Raw genomic sequence first — 7286 nt, forward strand, 5'->3', positions numbered from 1 at the left:
CCACCGGCTCGGTCGCTGCGCCCCTGGGCGGCGGGGCCGGGGCCTCCGATGGGCAGCGACGGGCAGAGTCGCCAGGGTCCAGCGGGGACGCCGCGGGCTCGTCCCCCCACCTGCCCGCCACGTCCGCGTGCAGCGCGCGGACCGCGCCTCTGCGGGACGCGGGAGCGGGAGAGCACGTCCCATCTGAGGAGTAAAAAAATCGCCCCCTTCTTCTAACTAAACAGAAAGGTCCCACCGAGATTTGAACTCGGATCGCTGGATTCAGAGTCCAGAGTGCTCACCATTACACCATGGAACCCTCTGCCAGCCACTCCGCTGCTCCCGTCGCTAAGCCAGGCCGCGCACAGCCCCGCGGGCCCAGCCGCGCCCTCCCGCCGGGCGCTCTCGTCACCCCGCCCCGAGCCCGCTTCCTCCGCGACGCCAGGAGGCGCCTGACTCGCCTGACCTCGGCCGTCTCTTCAGGTTTGTTTGTCGTGGAATGAGATGAAATCCATTCGGGGTGAGCGACAGGGAAGGGCTTTTAGGGCTCCCCCAAATCCACCTGCTCTGCCGGCATTTCTAGAGTTTTCTACCCTGAGGTAAAATTCCCGCGAGGAAAAAAAAAGGTTCCTTTCCTCTTCTTTCCAAATGTCCTCTTCCCGCTGCCCTGGGAGTTCTGAAGACCCTTAGAACAGCCCTTGGGACTTCGTGGGATGTCCCCTCCATGGGACCCCAGGTCCAAGGGTAGAATCGCTGGGTGCTGGGGGCTTTGCTGGCGGATGCGGCCGCACACGTCGCGCTGCAAGCACCCAGGGCGGCTCATGGCCTACCAGGTTATGTAACACAAGGTCCTCTGCTGAAGGCGCGGTGAGGCCAAACAAAAGGAATTGCTGGAATTTGAAGCAGAGAAAGGTTTATTGCAGGGCCACGCTCGGAGAAAGGGGACTCTTGCTCAAAAGACCCAAACTTCCTGATAGGTTGTGAGGCAGGAGATAGATGGGCTCCAGGCTACATGTTTAAAAGTGGCCTCCTATTCACCCTTACTGGGGTGAGAAGAAGATGGGCTCCAGGCCCGACATTCATTACCAGTCCCCTGTTTACATTTCCTGAAGCAAGAGACAAACGGGCTCCAGGACTATATATTTGTGACCGGACTCCTGTCTATATTTCGAGATCTGCACCTCAATATAAAAACCAGCAACAGAAATAGGGTAAATAACCAGACATGGGACATTTTTATGGCAGGGACAGAGTGGGACTAAACCCTGTTAAAAGATCAAGTGGTCATCCATTTCCCACCCTTGGGGCAAGGGAAACATTGCACCTTGGGGGGTCAAAAAGGAGGGGGCACCACCCCATAATATGTGATGCTAAAGCCATGTGATGCTAAGGCCTCTGGGCTGTAATCCATCTTGGAAAAAAAGTTGCTCACGTGTGTTGGGGAGCATCCTAGGGCAGGTCAGGTGTGGAAAAAGAAACCAGATAATTGGCCAAAGGTAAACAAAGACCCGGAAGAACTGCCGTATATAAATGATTTAACGGCCTCTTTACTGCGCTCCTCCTCATTAGGGACGACGCCCACGCCCACACCCTTCCTCTCCGGGTGGGCATCTCTGCCTTGCTTCTATCTTCACTAAACAGTTTATCTGTGTGCTCTCCCACTTGTTGTTGTGCTATGTCTCTAATAATAAACTTTGTACCTGTTTTTACAGTTTTACCTCCATGAGAAATTCATTTTTCACTGGGGGCAAGAGCCAGGGGGCGTGGTGGCTAAGATTCCTAGTTTTCATCCAGGCTACCCAGGTTCAATTCCTAGGCAGGGAATTAAGATCTTGCTTCACGCCCCCCACTCACTGCTGCCTCTCAGAGATCAGTTTCAGGGAAGAGTTTTTATAGGCAAAATTTGGGGTGGGGGCGTGGCTGCAGAGTGTGTGACCTTCCTCTGACTGGTTGGTGGTGAGGTGACAGGGTGGTGTTCTAGGAATCTCAATCAGCCTTCTGGTTCCAACCAATCTGGGGTCCAGGTTCTTGCGCCCACTGTGAATTTACCATCCTCCCGACCTGGGTGGGTCCCTAGTTCTTGTAGAAGACCTCAAGATACCTGTATCAGATAGTTATGTATATTCCTTGAGGAGGAGACTGCACCCTGCCCTATGGCTGCATTATTGTTTCTTGACTGCCTTTCCTTTGTTTCTGCATTTCCTCAGTCCTCTCATTAGTAACTATTTGAATCTGCCCTTGGGAACTCAGTGAGGAGGCTGAAACCTTTTTCCTACAAACAAGAAATGGGAGACATGGAAAGGCTTTTGTACATGGGAGAGCCCCACAGGGTCCTGCTCAATTTCAGTGCCCTGTCTTCTTTGATACTCCTCAGTCTTGAGAGGAACAAAGGTGTTAGACAAGAAAAGGAATAATATTTTTGATAGAGAGGTTAAAAATAAACTCCCCAGAGGAACTTGCTGTTAAGAGATGTGGTTTCAAGGTGTGGTCAGGTGTAATCCTATTATAGGATTTGGGCTTTAGTTGGGTGATTTGTGGGAAGATGGGAGGAAGCAGGGTTTGCTCCATATTGAATACTGTTAGCATGGGCAATTCTATGATTGGAATAAGAAAGTAACAGTCATTTCCTTATGAAAAGAGGAAGATGTTTAAAATTTTGTAGGTTGCACAGTGACCTTGTTTTTCTCTGTGACTGGACAAAATTCTGAGGTAGCCTGTCCGAAGTTGATATTCTGTATCTGAGATTGTTTATTTCCAACAGGCTATGAAATCCCTATAACAGAGAACAAGAAGAGAGCACTCTGGTCTTTTAAGCTGTAGGTGCAAACCTGACTGGGTACCAGAGTGACATTAACAAAGTTTCTGGAATTTTCTGTAGCTCAATTTCTCACTTAAAAATGGGACAAATAGGAGTTCTTCCTACATGGGTTGTCCTAGGTTTTAAATGAGAAGTGCAGGTAAAGCATTAAGGCCAGTGCCTGGCACATAGTAAATACTCAATACATGTTAGCTTTTATCAGTCCATCACTCTCAGCATTTTTATCATCTGCCTTATTCTTTTAAATAACTGCAGACCCTTTCAGGATATGAATGGATTATTATAAATAAATGTTCTCCAGTTGATGGACATGAAATTGACTCCAGTGTTTATTTATACACATAATAACTGCAGGGGACATCTACATGTCTATATCTAATCCAGTAATATCTCGGTATACTCCGGGGATTGGTTCCAGGACCCCTGTTCATACTACAGATGCTCAAGTTCGTTATATAAAGTGTAGTGTTTGCATATAACCTATGCACATCTTCCTGTATACTTTAAATCATCTCTAAATTACTTAAGTTAAACACCTAATACTATGTAAATTCTAGGGAAATGTAACAGGGAAGAGCCAGTTTTGACTCCATGTTGGATCTGTTCCTTTTGACTTTAGCCTTTGCTTTTTGTTGCTTTTGTAATTATAATCATACATAATGGCCTGACTCAGGGAACTCTACCCACCTGTGAATGGCTTCAAGAAAGAAGAAATTAACACATCCCCTCCCTGAGGCTGGCCATTCCAGGAGATGTTTTGCAAGACTGATGGTCTTTTTACTTCCTCACCGCTTCTCCCTCTCTGATGCTATAAAAGAAATGGGCATCCAGACCCCGATAAGATAGTTATTTTGAGACACTAGTCTGCCATTTTCTCATTCGGCCGGCTTTCCAAATAAAGTCATATTCCTTGCCTCAACACCTTGTCTCTGATTTATTGGCCTGTCATGAGGCGAGCAGAGTGAGCTTGGACTTGGTAAAGCAAATACGCCCAACAAATTTTAAGTTTTGCTTTTGGAACTTTCTGGAAAATTTTTTCTGAATATTTTAATCCATGGTTTGTTGAATTTCGGGATGCCCAACCCATGGATACTGAGGGCCAACTATTTTCCATCACTGCTTTTGTATTTCTCTAATAGCTATTCCTGTAAAGGCCATTGCTCCGTTTAGAAATATACTGTACATACATATCTAATTTTGCTAATGCCTGCCTTATTTCCTTGAAAAAAATGCTTTACCAATTCATATTTCCAGTCATTTTTGAGAATACTTTTTCTCCATACTCTTGCCACACGGAATAGCTTCTGTACTTACCATTTATTTTTGCCAACAATCAACCCCTTACTGAGAGATTTCTTCAAGTGAGTTCACACTCATTGACTTAAGTGACATCCTGGAAAAGCTTAAATCATATGATTTTTCTCTGTTCTCTTCTATTTTTTGACTACTCTATTTTCTCAGGTAATCTGAGCCAAGGGCAGTGCAAATATATCACTGTTGCTTGGTGGCTGCTGTTGCCTGCTGGGTTTGATACTGAACAGGGCCCTGTGGGACTCCTGGGCACAAATCCTTTCTGTGTCCCCCATTTCTTTGATTACAGGAAATAGCCTTCATTCAGGCTCCATTACCTTCCCGGACTTCCAACGGGCAGATTCAAGCAGTTGCTAATTAGGGAAGGGAGGGTATGTGAGACCAGGGAGAAACAGTCAAGAGAAACAATAGTGAAGCCTTGGGGCAAGGTCCTGGTTTTCCATCCAACAGATACACACAAAGATATCGTTGAGCTCTTTTGCAGATACTTGAAACCCCCTCCATATGGGAGAAGTTAAGGATTAACGATGGTATGCTGCCCACAAGCACGTAGACCCCACACTAGTTGGAACCTGAAGGTTGATGATGCTGACTCCTACTTATTTCACCACCAACCCATCAGAAGAATGTCCCCAAGCTGATCACTCCCTCTTTGAACAATTACTATAAAACTTCTCACCATCCTCTCCGGAGGTGGGGGTGGAGTGGGTGGGGCACAGTTTTTGAGGCGCTAGCCTGCTGTGTTCCCTCTTTGCCTGGCAAAGAAATAAAGCTACTGTTTCTCTTTCCTCCGAAATTCTGTCTTCATATTTCTATTCAGCACCGGGGTACAGAAGCCGAGATTTCACACATACATCTTGGAAGGAAGTCACTCTATGCAGCCTACACTTAAGGAATGGGGAGTTATGCTCCAACTCCTGAAGGGCAGAGTATTTATGTAAATTGTTTGAAATTCTTCCCTATGGGAGTTTTCTCTATTTTACTCCTCTTATTATTCTATCACTTATTTATATCAGTAAGGACTCATGGGTATTTTTTATACTTTATATTATAGTCCAATACTAGGTTATTTATATTGTTGTTCAAATTGTTCCAGCTTTGGCCATTGGAACCACTTTCAGTTGGTTCCTGTGTCCCTGCGACATACCCTCATCAGTTCGCTTTTTGAGCACTTTCTTACTTTCTGGCACTACAAGAAAGCATTTTTTTTCCTTCTATAATATAATTGGGAAAAAGATATAACCTCTCAGTATAATTACAAAAGCAAGATGTTGTAAATTGATGAATATTAATACACATTCATTTGTAACTAGGGCTTTGTATCTTGAGTTATTTTTTTATTTTTTATTTTTTTGCGGTACGCGGGCCTCTCACTGTTGTGGCCTCTCCCGTTGCGAAGCACAGGCTCCGGACGCGCAGGCTTCTAAATAACTGAAAAAATTCACACAAATGTCCTTTAGGGATTGCTTAAATCAGACTACAGAAAGCAGAGGAAAGACATTTATATCATTAGAAACAAGCAACAAAGTCAGCAACATGAGCACTTGTGACGACCCTACAAATCAAGATTTAAACCTTCCAGAACTGTACGCCCGTTCAGTCCTTAATAAAAATGGATGAGGAGCAATGACTTCATGCACAGATACATGCCCTGGAGACTCAAAGGTGTATCACTTTAGCAATTAGGGTCCTCCAAAAACCTGAATGTTGCTTAATTATTTCACTTTGTTTCCCTCACTGGCAAGTGTTATTAATACATATCATTGCTTCTGCTTTCACTTTAAATAATGCCCACTAGTTTGACGGCTTCTTTTCCCTTTAAAATCTATTTTTTCAGAAAGAAATCAATATATTTTCTCTTCCTCTGGAAAGAATGGACAAATTAGGTCTCTAACAATTTAAAGGAGTCACTTCCCCAGTTAGCTGCAGGAAAGGAATAATAACATATATAAATCTAAAATAGGACGATTAAGAATTTCTAGGAAAAATGCTTTACTACTTATGCTGTCAATGTGGTATCTATATAAGGAAAAATTGTGTTGCTGAATTCGTGACAAGGAAAAATAACAAATTTAGCTGTAGATTAAATTAATGGTCTTGATTACTTGGAACACCAATGACAAACAAGAGATGATATTGATAACAAAGATGAATCTTAATACTTTTAAGCAATTTAGATAATTTATATGTTTGATATATATAATAGCATTTAAAATGTTTCTATCATGTTGTGTTTTTTTTAATTGAGTCGTCTCAGTAAAATTAGATTGGTTTAATAATTTCGGTCTAAAAATGACTGTATATATATATATTTTTTGGTTTTCAGATTACCTTGTAATATAGAAAATAATGATGGTATAGCATTCTAGTATATAATTCTTGGCTTTATTTTGGCTTGAAAATCTGAGTTAAGTTGGACTTCCTAAGTTTCCTGTAATGGTTGTACTAGTCAAAGAAGCACACATATCCAATAAGTATTTCAACTTCTAAAAATTTAAATTTATGTGTTGAAGTATATTAAATATACTAGTCAAGTACACTAAATATACTAATTTCTTCAAAGAAGAATGAATACTTTTACTTCTAGAAACCAGACGACTCAATTATTCCACTTACAATTTTGGGGAAATATTTTTAGGTGTCATGTAATATGTGATTCCATATATACCAATATAGGATTCCAACAGTCTCATGTTCCCATATGTGTCAGCCTAAATTATAAATTCGAGATCTACAGTTAACTTTAATCCTTTGACTAATATTAAATTGATTTAATTAACGAATCATCTTTGGTTGCCTGCAAATTCTGTCTTTGTCCTTCCCGTTTGGACTAAATTCCTGATAGGCTGGCTGAAAACAACGCTTTCTTTGGGGAATGCTGTTGTTTTCTGGGTTCACATATATTTCTATATTTTGCGGGTTTGTGGCTGGTGCTGTGGCTCTTCTTATGTGCTCCCTTGACAAAAGTTCAGTAGAGTGGCTTGTGTTTTCCCTGCTCTGACACTTCAGAATCATAACCTTAATGCTGCGCACTGCACGGCTTCTGGAACCTTCTCAAAGCGCCTCCTTGCTTCTTGTTACCCATCCATTCTTTGCATGGCACTTGCTTTTTATCACAGCAAGCACCAAAATCCAGCTTTGCAAAGAAATAATATCATTGAAAAGAATGTAGAATAAT

At 42.7% G+C, this 7286-nt stretch overlaps 1 long non-coding RNA gene across 1 annotated transcript in view; it reads left to right on the forward strand.

Annotated features, from left to right (window-relative positions):
• LOC129392070 (uncharacterized) overlaps positions 1 to 7286 on the forward strand; it is a 41154-nt gene that overhangs the window by 33074 nt on the left and 794 nt on the right. The window lies entirely within an intron of this gene.

This window comes from Physeter macrocephalus, chromosome 4 (assembly GCF_002837175.3).
Source record: "Physeter macrocephalus isolate SW-GA chromosome 4, ASM283717v5, whole genome shotgun sequence".
Classification (NCBI taxonomy): domain Eukaryota; kingdom Metazoa; phylum Chordata; class Mammalia; order Artiodactyla; family Physeteridae; genus Physeter; species Physeter macrocephalus.